At 46.3% G+C, this 15,921-nt stretch overlaps 1 protein-coding gene across 1 annotated transcript in view; it reads left to right on the top strand.

Moving 5' to 3' along the window:
• The first annotated feature begins 3,534 nt into the window (after positions 1 to 3,534).
• Positions 3,535 to 15,921, top strand: part of KMT2D (lysine methyltransferase 2D) — a 233,551-nt gene continuing 221,164 nt past the window's right edge. The window contains exon 1 of the mRNA XM_069758349.1: positions 3,535 to 3,696. The gene's annotated coding sequence lies outside the window, so the exon portion shown is untranslated. The remainder of the gene's footprint in view (positions 3,697 to 15,921) is intronic.

Below are 15,921 nucleotides of genomic sequence, written 5' to 3'. Positions count from 1 at the left end.
CTGTGCTCCAATACTGGGGTATAATGAGGGGGAGGCCTGTGCCCCAATACTGGGGTATAATGAGGGGAAGGCCTGTGCCCCAATACTGGGGTATAATGAGGGGGAGGCCTGTGCCCCAATACTGGGGTATAATGAGGGGGAGGCCTGTGCCCCAATACTGGGGTATAATGAGGGGGAGGCCTGTGCTCCAATACTGGGGTATAATGAGGGGGAGGCCTGTGCCCCAACACTGGGGTATAATGAGGGGGAGGCCTGTGCCCCAATACTTTGGTATAATGAGGATGCCTGTGCCCAAATACTGGGGTATAATGAGGAGGCCTGTGCCCCAATACTGGGGTATAATGAGGGGGAGGCCTGTGCCCCAATACTGGGGTATAATGAGGTGGAGGCCTGTGCTCCAATACTGGGGTATAATGAGGGGAAGGCCTGTGCCCCAATACTGGGGTATAATGAGGGGGAGGCCTGTGCCCCAATACTGGGGTATAATGAGGGGGAGGCCTGTGCCCCAACACTGGGGTATAATGAGGGGGAGGCCTGTGCCCCAATACTGGGGTATAATGAGGTGGAGGCCTGTGCTCCAATACTGGGGTATAATGAGGGGGAGGCCTGTGCCCCAATATTGGGGTATAATGAGGAGGCCTGTGCCCCAATACTGGGGTATAATAAGGAGGCATGTGCCCCAACACTGGGGTATAATGAGGGGGAGGCCTGTGCCCCAATACTGTGGTATAATGAGGGGGAGGCCTGTGCCCCAATACTGGGGTATAATGAGGGGGAGGCCTGTGCCCCAATACTGGGGTATAATGAGGGGGAGGCCTGTGCTCCAACACTGGGGTATAATGAGGAGGAGGCATGTGCCCCAACACTGGGGTATAATGAGGGGGAGGCCTGTGCTCCAATACTGGGGTATAATGAGGGGGAGGCATGTGCCCTAATACTGGGGTATAATGAGGGGGAGGCCTGTGCCCCAATACTGGGGTATAATGAGGGGGAGGCCTGTGCTCCAATACTGGGGTATAATGAGGGGGAGGCCTGTGCCCCAATACTGGGGTATAATGAGGGGGAGGCCTGTGCCCCAATACTGGGGTATAATGAGGGGGAGGCCTGTGCTCCAACACTGGGGTATAATGAGGAGGAGGCATGTGCCCCAATACTGGGGTATAATGAGGGGGAGGTCTGTGCTCCAATACTGGGGTACAATGAGGGGGGGGGGTATGTGCCCCAATACTGGGGTATAATGAGAGGGAGGCCTGTGCCCCAATACTGGGGTATAATGAGGGGGAGGCCTGTGCCCCAATACTGGGGTATAATGAGGGGGAGGCCTGTGCCCCAATACTGGGGTATAATGAGGGGGGGCGGGCTGTGCCCCAATACTGGGGTATAATGAGGGGGAGGCCTGTGCCCCAATACTGGGGTATAATGAGGGGGAGGCCTGTGCCCCAATACTGGGGTATAATGAGGGGGAGGTCTGTGCCCCAATACTGGGGTATAATGAGGGGGAGGCCTGTGCTCCAATACTGGGGTATAATGAGGGGGAGGTCTGTGCTCCAATACTGGGGTATAATGAGGGGGAGGCCTGTGCTCCAATACTAGGGTATAATGAGGGGGAGGCCTGTGCTCCAATACTGGGGTATAATGAGGAGGAGGCCTGTGCTCCAATACTGGGGTATAATGAGGGGGAGGTCTGTGCTCCAATACTGGGGTATAATGAGGGGGAGGCCTGTGCTCCAATACTGGGGTACAATGAGGGGGGGGGCCTGTGCTCCAATACTGGGGTATAATGAGGGGGAGGTCTGTGTTCCAATACTGGGGTACAATGGGGGGGGGGGGCCTGTGCTCCAATACTGGGGTATAATGAGGGGGAGGTCTGTGTTCCAATACTGGGGTACAATGAGGGGGGGGGCCTGTGCTCCAATACTGGGGTACAATGAGGGGGGAGGCCTGTGCTCCAATACTGGGGTATAATGAGGGGGGAGGTCTGTGCTCCAATACTGGGGTATAATGAGGGGGAGGCCTGTGCTCCAATACTGGGGTACAATGAGGGGGGGGGCCTGTGCTCCAATACTGGGGTATAATGAGGGGGAGGTCTGTGTTCCAATACTGGGGTACAATGAGGGGGGGGGGCCTGTGCTCCAATACTGGGGTATAATGAGGGGGAGGTCTGTGTTCCAATACTGGGGTACAATGAGGGGGGGGGCCTGTGCTCCAATACTGGGGTATAATGAGGGGGAGGTCTGTGTTCCAATACTGGGGTACAATGAGGGGGGGGGCCTGTGTTCCAATACTGGGGTATAATGAGGGGGAGGCCTGTGCTCCAATACTGGGGTATAATGAGGGGGAGGCCTGTGCTCCAATACTGGAGTATAATGAGGGGGAGGCCTGTGCTCCAATACTAGGGTATAATGAGGGGGAGGCCTGTGCCCCAACACTGGGGTATGAGGGGGAGGCCTGTGCTCCAATACTGGGGTATAATGAGGAGGAGGCCTGTGCCCCAACACTGGGGTATGAGGGGGAGGCCTGTGCTCCAATACTGGGGTATAATGAGGGGGGGGCCTGTGCCCCAATACTGGGGTACAATGAGGGGGGGGGGCCTGTGCCCCAATACTGGGGTATAATGAGGGGAGGCCTGTGCCCCAATACTGGGGTATAATGAGGGGAGGCCTGTGCCCCAATACTGGGGTATAATGAGGGGAGGCCTGTGCTCCAATACTGGGGTACAATGAGGGGGGGGCCTGTGCCCCAATACTGGGGTACAATGAGGGGGGGGGCCTGTGCCCCAATACTGGGGTATAATGAGGGGAGGCCTGTGCCCCAATACTGGGGTATAATGAGGGGAGGCCTGTGCCCCAATACTGGGGTATAATGAGGGGAGGCCTGTGCCCCAATACTGGGGTAAAGCTGAGGCAGGGGGAGCCGCCCATGCGGGCAGCCAGCGTCCCTACACTTGTAGGACACCTGAAGGACTTGCATGTGGAGAGGACTCGCTTCTTTGTGTACCTGCCGCACAGGTAGTAGCTGCTCCACAGTGGCCGCCCGTCAGGTTGTGCCCCGTACAGGCCTCAGTGTTTTTGTTGTTATTATTGTGGTTCTCGTCACCGCCCGCCCACCATTTTTGCACGGACACCGGCAGCCTCCCCTCTCTGTTTCCCACGTGCTTTCGCCCACTAGAGCCCGGCAGTAAAGCAGTTAATCCCCCGGCGGAAGCATCCTGTGCGGAGCCGCGTCACTGCACAGTCACATCCCGAGCGGTCGCGCGTATCCCTCCTCCTCCTCCGCTGCCGCAGCTCTAAACCCGGTGCTGGAAAAGAGCAACGAAATCTGCCAACCGGATACACCGACAAAGACATTGGCTCCGCCCTCGCTGCCGCCTTCCCCCTGCTTCCGGACTGTTTCCCCCTGTGTGTGCCGGGAGGGGGGGCCTGCGGCCTGAGCGCTACGATCGGGGACATCCCGGCTCCACTGGACTATTTTATCTCCGGGCAAAGGAAAATGGCGACTGAATTGTGAACGACTGAGGATTGTGAGGCGGATATCACGACAGGAAGCGGACGGCGAGGCCGGGAGGACGCAGCGGGACGGCAGAGCCGGGGCATGGAGTAGAGGAGGCCGGGGAGGCCGTAGCTGCGCTCTGGGGAGCCCCAGTCCCGGGCGGAGTGTCGGGTGACGGGGTGAGATGCTGCCCCGGCCACTGTAGAGGTGAGCGGCGGGAGGGCAGGGTGGGAGTGCGGCGGCCGTGCTGCCTCTTTGTGCGCCCCGGCCTGTGTGTGCGGCCCGTCCGCTGCCCACGTCAGTACAATGCCCGGAGCTGACACCGTGTGCCATGGCCAGCGCCGTGCCCGTCCTGCCCGGGGCTTTGTGCGCCATTTCTACTCCTCCTCGTCACAAGTTTCCTAATTCTCTGTTTATTCTGCCACATTGGTGACTTCCCAGTCATGGGGCGCAGTGGGCACATCCTGGGGGTCAGCGGGCAGGTGCCAGATCTGTCTTCCCTGGTTACCATGTATTGGGCCTCCGGCACCTTGTCTGCGCCCCGTACCTGGCGGGCACCTGCACGGCTCTTTGTGTGGCGGAGGTGCCATGTGCTGGCCATGGGCCGCTCTGTTGGCAGATGTTGGAGACAACTTTGCCACAATGTAACTTTCTTGTTGACGCGACACATCCTTGGTAGAATGGTAACCCTGCCCCACGGCGGGCACAGGGGGCGTACGGTGGGCGTCCCTTCATGTGTCGCGGGTCTGATCTATGTTTTAGGCAGAGAGGCGTTGGTACCAGGACCCGTAGATGGGATCCAGTACTGGCGCCCATGGGATCCGCTCACGATAATGATCCTATACAGTGCGTAGGGGGCATCATGTCACCTATGGAGGTGGCGCAGAGGTTCCGCCACGCTGTGCCCCGGTGGGCTGCTCCGTGGTATTCGGGTGGCCCCGAGAGCAGCAGGGCAGAGCTCCTCTCTGTATTTTGTCTGATGATACCAGCAGTGCCGCCTGCCCTGGCATCGGTGAGCCCCTGTGGTTTTCTGTTATGGTACCACGCATTGTACCCACACAAATGGCGCAGTGACTGAGCCTCATACTGTCACTGTGAGCAGGGCTTTGTGGAAGCAGCGGCCCCCATTTTCTGGCAGAATTCTTTACTTCCGACACCCAGACCCCCGACTCTGACGCTGGCAGTGTGGATAATGAGGCCGCGTGGTTCCAGACTTTCTTTTTTGCGCCCCCATAGACTTGAATGGGGGAGACGAGTGCGTGCTGTGATTTTATTTTTTTTCCTGCACAGATACTCTGAAATCTGCCACCTGAGCCGCCCTACTGGGTGCCATTGCTCAGGATGGCGTCTCCTCTATACTCCGCACACTAGTATATGCGCTCATCCTTATCGCTTGATATGGCGGCATCATGTTCTCCAGCACAGTACAGAGATGGTATCTAACCTATAGTGCGGCCCATCACATGGGCAGCGTGTCATGGCGTCTCCAGAGAGGTCCGCAGCCTGTCAGTCTGGGCAGGCTTCCTACCAGGGTCTTCTTGGAATATTATTCATTGTCCTCATGGCTCTGTATGGGGGGAAAATTGTAGCAGGCACTACTCATTTATTTGATGAGAAAAGTAGATTTAAATGGGTTTGGGGAAAAAATGGATGTAGTATGGACAGCATCCCTTACATAGATTACACAGGAAACATTATTTTTAAATTTTATTTTTGATATAAAAAAAAAACCCAACAAAACACAAGTCTAACTGATACGACAACTTTTAGGACATGGTCACACTATCAGTATTTGGTCAGTATTTTACCTCAGTATTTGTAAGCCAAAACCAGGAGTGGAACAATCAGAGGAAAAGTATAATAGAAACATATGCTCCACTTCTGCATTTATCACCCACTCCTGGTTTTGGCTTACAAATACTGATGTAAAATACTGACCAAATACTGAACGTGACCTTAAGTTCCACATGCACTGAGCTAGGCTGGACTGACGGAATTCGGACGTACGTCTGTCAGAAAGGTCAATCTAAAACTGAACGGCCATTGGTGTAATGGTAGTCGGGGTGGTCAGTCAGGGGTTAGTGTACATTTTTGCCTTTTTACACACACTGGCATTTGCGTTGTGACTGACCATCATGAGCCTGCCGTTATCCATCTACACACCAAGCCTTCTGATGGATGGACGGAAAAACACCTTGAGAAAAATACAAATTATTTATATATATATATATATATATATATATATATATATATATATATATATATATATATATATATATAATTATTTTTTGTTTTGTTTATTGCTGTGTGTTCTAACCATCCAATATTAGTAAATATATCCACTCTGTTACACTGCGCTAGGTCTGAGAGTAGGTATCCGGGCACAGCCACAGACGAGCAGGTGCCATTTCTCCTGTATTGGGGTGCCAGTATCAGCTCGGGGAATTGCAGAATATCGCTGTCTGGTTTTTAGTATATAAATCATTGATAAAAGGGAAGGACGTGTTGCATCTCCTCAGGCTTTCTATAATGAAACAGATGTCGTCCTCCTTTTATAATTTTATTATTTTTCTGTCCATGTTACACAGGTAATGGTTTATTATTATTATTATTATTATTATATTCCATCTAAAAGCAATACATTAATATGTTCGCACACTACTTTGGTTCTCTCTAACGGATAGATACTTGTTCAATCATTTGCGTTGTCACAAAGCAAAATAAGTTTTAAGGCTTCAGATGGCGGTCATACTTTGTGATGATGATCGCAGCGTCTTCCCACAAGCCATCATGACATTTCTTTATGATGGCTGGTGATCTCGAATCAGTGACCGCTAGTTGTAAAGGTGCATCAGTTGTAAACACATGACACGTAAGGACTAAGACTTTAATTTAATAGGTTTTTTTTTTTTTTCAGATCATACCTGGTCATTTCAGCATTACTTGTAATGATTGTTGCCCTTCACTATGTCCCATCCAGAGCCATTAGATTTGTGACCGACAGATGCGTTGGTCTGTAGGTGACCTTTTCACATGTAGAATTATCTGTGCCAACCCTGTTTTCTTGACTCTATTGACTGTCATTATATACTGAGGGATAATGCAAGGAGTAGGGAGCACTCTGCATTCACCTGGACTCCGAGGACTCTGAATCAAAGCTGACTGCAGCTATCCTTGGTGCCAGGGATTGAATAGCATGGCCAGCTACAGGCTTCTTCCTGCAACCTACACCTGACAGAAGGAAGGCTTATTGGTGACTTAGATTTTAATAAGATTGTTAAAAAAAATGGGAATGTAAAAATGAGTCGGAATACCCTACGAATCATTGCTATGGATAACATAGTCTAATTTTAGTACACAAGGCCAGCACTCTGCCATGGGTAGTGGTTCTCCATCTTGGGTGTTCTTTGCCTGGTAGTTGCTGTCTTCATATGTTTACAGTTTCGTTACTCATTGTCTCACATTTTTTTACAACACTGTCCAGTGTAAACTAAGAACAGTTTTTTGCATTTTGCACTATGTTCACTAAAAGTAAAAAAAAAAAAAAAAAAATTTTTTTGAAGAGGCACAGCCTAAAATTGATAGGTATGTGCCTGCCTGCAGAAATGCAACATAGGTGTTCCCCCCCCCCCCCCGCACCAAATATATTCAATGTTCTCTTTATAAAAGGGAATGTCCACATTCCTAAGCCATGTTGCCATGAAGTGTAAGGCTATGTGCCCACGTTGCAGAAATGCTGCGGAAATGTCCGCAGCATTTCAGCAACTCCCTGCGGCGGATAAAACGCATGCGGAGTTTGCATGCGTTTTGCAAGCATTTTTAACTTGAAGAATGCTTGCTCTTTTACAAGAGGTTTGAAGCATCGCTTGGAAAAGTGATTGACAGGTTGGTCACACTTGTCAAGCAAAGTGATTGACAAGTGTGACCAACTTTTTACTATTGAATAGTAAAAGATAGAATGTTAAAAAGAATAATAAAAAAAATATATATATATGGTTGTCCCCTTCTGGCGGCCTCCTCAGCGGCACTCCCAGTACGTTCTGTTCCCAGGGATGCTTTGCGCGAAGGACCTTTTTGACATCACGGTCGCGTGACTGCAACGTCATCTCAAGTGATTCGCGTAATGCATCCCTGGGAACAGAAGCCACCGCGGGCCATCACAAGGTAAGTATATCCCTATTTCTTTTTTTTTTTTGCTGGAATATTATACCCAGGGCCTGGAGGAGAATCTCCTCTCCTGCAGACCCTGGGTACCATCCGCACATGAAGCGCTCACTTTACGCATTGGTGGGCATAGCCACATGCGTAAAGTGAGCGTTTCAATGCAATCCCATGGCGTCAGAATCGCCGCGATTCCGTAGAAATAATGAACATGCTGAGGATTTTACCGCTATGCGATTCCGCAGCGAGAAAATCCGCAGCATGGGCACAGCAACTGCAGAATCCCATAGGATTGCATGGGAATGTTTTTTTTTTTTTTAAGCGTTTCCGCTGTGGCAAAAAACGCGTCAAACGCATTAAAAGCAACGTGGGTACACAGCCTCAATGGTGTTTTTTTTTTTAAAATACAGAAAATCTGTTCAATTTAAGAAGTTAAAATAGGATGTGAATTCATGACAACTCATGCTCACTGAGCATTTTAAGAATTGTATATTTTTTTCCCCATTGGTTGCGCCCTTATGGTTTGTATGGGGTAACAGGAAAACCGATATGGAAGACCAAATTATTATTTTTTTTTTTCACTGAACGCATTAAAAATAAGATGTTGCAACAAGTCTGCAGAAAAAAAAATGCATAGAAAAATGGAGAACAAATTAAAACGCAATAATCAGATTGCTGTTGTCTATTTTAGAGTAGGTACCTTGTGGAAAAAGCTGCACCAATTCCCCACCCAGGCTTTTATTTTTTTGTGCAAGAACACTAATTTAGCAATTTCTGTTTTACATTACGGTAATTATTTCAGGCTTCCAGTAAATCTACGTGCATCATTGTGGCGTCGTATTTAACATAAGGGTAGGAGAAGCTTTGTAATGTATTTCTCCATCCGTGAAAAATACTGGTGGTAAAAAAGGACACCAGGACCAGACACTGATGATCCAAAACACTGACGCTGCTACATGTGAACGTGGCCTAAGCTTTGTGTCCACAATCACGTTTTGATGCTGCGTAGTTTTGCTGCTTCAAAAATACATTCTTACTGTTTCAGCAAAGTGGAAGACAAATTTATAAAAATCTCATGCCCTGTGTTTTTTTTATTTTGTGTAAACTGACCTTCAAATCCACACATCAATTTGTTTTGCAGGAACGCTTTATTTGCCGATTCTTCACATAGACTTGTATTAGATGCGGAAAATTCACAGGTGAAAATGCACATGGTTCTTAGCCTTTTTCTGCAGCGGAAACGCATAAAACATCCTGCATGTAGCCTTCACATGACTATATAATGTTTTGTCAACTACAAGGAACTATCAAAAACAAAGCTTTATTTAAAACATGACATGCTAAAAAAAAGTAAAAAGTAAAAAAAAAAGTGATCAGACACAAAAAAATGCACTCGAATGCAATGAAAAACAAAAAGCAAGTAACCTAATGTGCAGAAATAAACTATGCTAAAAGCCGTCAATAACTAGAATGCTGTCTACTTTTCAGTTTAGTGTCTGAGCAGTGTCATTAAAGTGCACATGTTGAGTATTTTCTTGAAGAATTTCTGTGAATGGGGTCATTTCAGATGAATACAACTACATCTGCTGCAAATCCACATGAATGCCTCCAGAAATGTAAAAAAATGGTGGGTGCTTGTTTTACACTGTGTGCAGAATTATCAGGCAAGTTGTATTTTAGAGGATTATTTTTATTATTGATCAAAAACTATGTTCTCAATCAACCCAAAAGACTCAAATATCAAAGCTTAATATTTTTGGAAGTTGGAGTTTTTTTTTTTTTAACCCCTTCAAGTCGCGGCCCTTTTTCGTTTTTCACTTCCCTCCTTCCCTGAGCCATAACTTTTGTATTTTTCTGTCAATATGGTCATGAGGGCTTATTTTTTGCGGGACAAGTTGTACTTTTGAACGACACCATTGGTTTTACCATGTCTTTTACTAGAAAACGGGAAAAAAATTCCAAGTGTGGTGAAATTGCAAACAAAGTGCAATCCCACACTTGTTTTTTGTTTGGCTTTTTTGCTAGGTTCACTAAATGCTAAAACTGACCTGCCATTATGATTCTCTAGGTCATTACGAGTTCATAGACACCTAACATGTCTAGTTTATCTTTTATCCAAGTGGTGAAAAAAAATTCCAAACTTTGCTTAAAAAAAAAAAAAAAGTGCCATTTTCCGATACCCATAGCGTCTCCATTTTTCGTGATCTAGGGTCGGGTGAGGGCTTATTTTTTGCGTGCCGAGCTGATGTTTTTAATGATACCATTTTTGCGCAGATACGTTCTTTTGATCGCCCGTTATTGGATTTTAATGCAATGTCGTGGCGACCAAAAAAACGTAATTCTGGCGTTTCAGATTTTTTTTCTCGCTACGCCGTTTAGCGATCAGGTTAATGCTTTTTTTTAATTGATAGATCAGGCGATTCTGAACGTGGCGATACCAAATGTGTGTTTGATTTTTTTTTTTTATTGTTTAGGATGGGGCGAAAGGGGGGTGATTTAAACTGTTATATTTTTTCATATTTTTAAAAACATATTTTTTTTACTTGTGCCATGCTTCAATAGCCTCCATGGGAGGCTAGAAGCTGGCATAGCCTGATCGGCTCTGCTACATAGCAGCGATCATCAGATCGCTGCTATGTAGCTGAAATGCAGGTGTGCTGTGAGTGCCAACCACAGGGGGGCGCTCACAGCAGGCCTGCATCAGTAACCATAGAGGTCTCAATGACCTCTATGGTTACCTTCCTGATGCATCGCCGACCCCCGATCATGTGACGGGGGTCGGCGATGACATCATTTCCGGCCGCCCCGGCCGGATGCGGTAGTTAAATGCCGCTGTCTGTGTTTGACAGCGGCATTTAACAGGTTAATAGCGGCGGGTGAATAGCGATTTCACCCGCCGCTATTGCGCGCACATGTCAGCTGTACAAAACAGCTGACATGTCGCGACTTTGATGCGTGCTCACCGCCGGAGCCCACATCAAAGGGGGATTCACGGCATGCGCAGTACATGTACGGCGCATGTCGTGAAAGGGTTAAGATTTGGCTATCTTAGGAGGATATCTGTTTGTGCAGGTAACTATTACTGTGCAGAATTTTTAGGCAACTTAATAAAAACCAAATATATTCCCATCTCACTTGTTTATTTTCACCTGGTAAACCAATATCACTGCACAAAATTTAGAAATAAACATTTCTGACATGCAAAAACAAAACCCCAAAAAATTAGTGCCCAATATAGCCGCCTTTCTTTATAACACTCAGAAGCCTCCGTCCATTAATTCTGTCAGTTGCTTGATCTGTTTACGATCAACATTGTGTGCAGCAGCCACCACAGCCTCCCAGACACTGTTCCGAGAGGTGGACTGTTTTCCCTCCCTGTAGATCTCACATTTTATGAGGGACCACAGGTTCTCTATGGGGTTCAGATCAGGTGAACAAGGGGGCCATGTCATTATTTTTTCTTCTTTAAGACCTTTACTGGCCAGCCACGCTGTGGAGTAGTTGGAGGCATGTGATGGAGCATTGCCCTGCATGAAAATCATGTTTTTCTTGAATGATACCGACTTCTTCCTGTACCACTGCTTGATGTTGTCTTCAAGAAACTGGCAGTAGGTCTGGGAGTTGAGCTTCACTCCATCCTCAACCCGAAAAGGTCCCACAAGTTCCTCTTTGATGATACCAGCCCATACCAGTACCCCACCTGCACCTTGCTGGCATCTGAGTCGGAGTGGAGCTCTCTGCCCTTTACTGATCCAGCCTCTGGCCCATCCATCTGGCCCATCAAGAGTCACTCTCATTTCATCAGTCCATAAAAAAGATATTTCTTGGCCCAGTCTTGACATTTTATCTTATGTTTCTTGTTCAAAGGTGGTCGTTTTTCAGCCTTCCTTACCTGGGCCATGTCCCTGAGTATCGCACACCTTGTGCTTTTTGTTACTCCAGTAACGTTGCAGCTCTGAAATATGGCAAAACTGGTGGCAAATGGCATCTTGGCAGCTTCACGCTTGATTTTCCTCAGTTCATGGGCAGTTATTTTGCTCCTTTTTTGCCCAACACGCTTCTTGCGACCCTGTTGGCTATTTGCCATGAAACGCTTGATCGGTGATCACGCTTCAAAGATTTGGCAATTTCAAGACTGCTGCATCCCTCTGCAAGACCTCTCACAATTTTGGACTTTTCAGAGCCCGTCAAATCTCTCTTCTGACCCATTTTGCCAAGGGAAAGGAAGTTGCCTAATAATTAAGCACACCTTATATAGGGTTTTGATGTCATTAGACAACACCCCTCTCCTCATTACAGAGATGCACATCACCTGATTTACTTAATTGGTAGTTGGCTCTCAAGCCTGAACAGCTTGGAGTAGGACAACATGTATAAAAAGTATGTGATCAATATACAACTTGCCTAATAATTCTGCACACAGTGTATATTGCAACTGAATGGCTATTCTCTGCTACTGGTTACTGCTTATCAGTTTTCTCTTAATTGTTTGACCTAAAGTAGATAGCCTTTTTCCCATAGATATCTGAAAGTACCGATCCATTTTAATGGCAGCTCACTGACAGCTATACTGATGTGTTCTCAATGGGGACATTGGAGTCAGTCGCTGCCAGATGCCTCTAGTAGTAGCTTATCTCCCTGGATAATAGGCTTGACTAGTCTCTTCAGACCGTTCCAGTGATATTTACTGTAATGTGTGGCTACCCCTTTAAAGCTGTGCTCTTGTTAAGGTACCGTCGCACTAAGCTACGCTGCAGCGATACCAAAAACGATGTCGATCGCTGCAGCGTCGCTGTTTGGTCGCTGGAGAGCTGTCACACAGACAGCTCTCCAGCGACCAACGATCCCGAAGTCCCCGGTAACCAGGGTAAACATCGGGTTACTAAGCGCAGGGCCGCGCTTAGTAACCCGATGTTTACCCTGGTTACCATTGTAAATGTAAAAAAAAAAAAAAAAAAAAACACTACATACTTACATTCCCGGTGTCTAGTCATGTCCCTCGCCGTCAGCTTCCCGCACTGACTGAGCACGTTAGACTAATGACAGTTTCCATAGGTTAGCCTGACAGTGTAGGCCCCTTTCACACATCAGTTTTTTTTGCCGTCAGTCACAATCCTTTGGCTCATTTGATCCGTCGCAGGTTGTGAAAAACTGATGCGACGGATCCGTTTTTTTTTTTGGATGGGTCCGACTAGCGGATCTGGCTAATTGGATCAGAGCATGCTCAGTTAAAAATACTGAATCCGTCGTCGTATTCCGTCATTTGACGGATCCAGCGCAATTGGCTTCCATTTGAGCAAACGACGGATGGCGACGGATCCGTTTTTTTCAATGTACACAAAAAGTTACTTTGCCCGTTGTCTCCGGCCGCTGGACAAACAAGTTTCGACGGATCCGGCGAACGACAGATAAAACGTGAGGCAATCCGTCGCTAATACAAGTCTATGAGGAAAGAAACGGATCAGGCAGCATCAGTCGCCGGATCCGTTTTTTCAAAATTCGACAGATTGTGACTGGCAAAGAACTGATGTGTGAAAGGGGCCTAAGGCTACGTGCACACGATCAGGAATAGCAGCTGTCTGGACACAGTGTACGTTCGCTTTTTCCGCAACTGTGCATTCTACAGTACAAGGGTAACAGGAGAATATGGACTCCAAGAATGTGTTGTGCAAATTCTCATGAGTACGCTGATGCCTCATATGTTGGAGAAAGCCACTGTTTGGGTGCACGGCAGAGCTCGGAAGGGAAGGAGTGACGTTTTGGAATGCAGACTTTGGTAGAATGGTCTGCGGACGTCATGTCAAGTGACCTTACATTGGAATTGATCTAGTGTTTTCCTGGTATGTGAATTTTCTATTGTGGTGGCGTATGCGTAAATTGTGTAGTCTGCATACATGCGTTGTGTAGTGTGCGTCAGATTGGGATACATGCGTCCTGCAAGTCAGAAATTTAGTAGTCCATGGTTGTATGGTACAGTCTGAAGCATTCGTTTATACACAGACCAGGTTTGCCGGGGCAAATGGTGTCCTTGCATATCCCCCTTATGTAACACACTTGGCACCTTTTTTGCGACCTTCCTTTCTTTAGGGTTTGCGTGTCCTCACCGACTAAATGGCCTGGTACAACACGGGTACCTGGAATTCCGAAAGTACTGGGGCCCCGCTCATTCCTCACTGCCAAATATTAGGGCTTTAATCACTACCTCCTGGAACTGATGGCACCATGTACCAGTCTGGCCTGCGCATCAAGATAGCATGTAAGCTTTGTACATTGCCATCTGTACAATGTGCATGGCCAGCTTCTTGTACCACACATTGGCTTTTCTCATGGCACTGTATGTCTGGAGGACTTGATCACAGAGATCTACACCCCTCCCTATGTTCTTATACCTCAGTATTCAGTCTGGTTTGGTGACCTGTGTAGACGTACCTTGTACAGTGCTGAGATCACCATGTATGGTGAACAAGAAAATGACATCCCTATTGTCCTTGTACCTGAGCACCAGCATGTTGTCCCTACATTTGGGCTTTCTTCTCACCTTTCTGAGCGGCTGCCCAATTAGCGTCTTAGGGAGGCCTTTCTGATTTTTTTTTTTTTTTTTTTTTGTGTTGAGAGTACAGCAGGCAGAAGTACCTCACGAAGAGAGGGACTTGAACAGTGGAATGCTGATATTAAAGTTATCTACATAACGGTGATAACCTTGATCCAGCAGTGGGTGCACCAAATCCCACACAATTTTCCCTTTCACTCCGTGTGTGTGTGTGTGCATATGTGTATACACACACACACACACACACACACACACACACACACACACACACACACACACACACACACACACACACACACACAGCGATTGTGGACACGGCAATACCAAATGTGTAAGCTTGATTCTTTTTATTGTGTTATTTTGAATGGGGCAAAGGGGGGTGATTTTAACATTTTTAAAAACTTTTTTTTTTTTTACTTTTTGCATGCTTCAAGAGTCTACATAGGAGACTAGAAGCTGCAGTTGTCTGATCAGCTCTGCTACACACAGGCGATGATCAGATCTCTTGCATGTAGCAGAAATGCTCACTTGCTATGAGCGCCAATCACCGGGCGCTATGACAACTACAGAGGTCTGCTCGAGACCTCTGTCATGCCATGTATGTCGTGTGTGTGTGTATATGTATATATATATATATGTATATATATATGTGTATATATATGTATATATATGTATATATATATATATATGTGTATATATATATATATATATATATATATATATATATAATACGCTATGACAACTACAGAGGTCTGCTCGAGACCTCTGTCATGCCATGTATGTCGTGTGTGTATGTGTGTGTGTATATGTATATATATATATATATATATATATATATATCACCGGGCAGCTCTCATAGCAATCCGGCTATGATATAGAGATATAGAGAATATTATATATATATGTATATATATATATATATATATATATATATATATATATATATATATATATATATATATATATATATATATATATATATATATATATATATAAATACGCTATGACAACTATAGAGGTCTGCTCGAGACCTCTGTCATGCCATGTATGTCGTGTGTGTGTGTGTATATATATATATATATATATATATATATATATATATATATATATATATATATATATATATATATATATATATATATATATATATATATATATATATATATATATATATATATAATATTCTCTATATCTCTATATCATAGCCGGATTGCTATGAGAGCTGCCCGGTGATTGGCGCTCATAGCAAGTGAGCATTTCTGCTACATATATATATATATATATATATATATATATATATATATATATATATATATATATATATATATATATATATATATATTTGTCTAAGGGTCACTTCCGTCTTTCTGTCTGTCCTTCTGTCATTGGTCGCGGCCTTTGTCTGTCATGGAATCCAAGTCGCTGATTGGTCTCGCCAGCTGCCTGTCATGGCTACCGCGACGAATCGGCGACGGCCACAGTCCGATTAGTCCCTCCGCTGCAGTCAGAGCCCGGCGCCCGCTCCATACTCCCCGCAGTCACCGCTCACACAGGGTTAATGCCAGCGGTAACGGACCGCGTTATGCCGTGGGTAACTCACTCAGTTACCGCCACTATTAACCCTGTGTGACCAAGTTTTTACTATTGATGCTGCCTATGCAGCGTCAATAGTAAAAACATCTAATGTTAAAAATAATAAAAATCATTACATACTCCCCTTT

The sequence above is a fragment of the Ranitomeya imitator genome, chromosome 3 (assembly GCF_032444005.1).
Source record: "Ranitomeya imitator isolate aRanImi1 chromosome 3, aRanImi1.pri, whole genome shotgun sequence".
Classification (NCBI taxonomy): Eukaryota; Metazoa; Chordata; class Amphibia; order Anura; family Dendrobatidae; genus Ranitomeya; species Ranitomeya imitator.
This window is presented reverse-complemented; position numbering and strand designations above follow the sequence as displayed.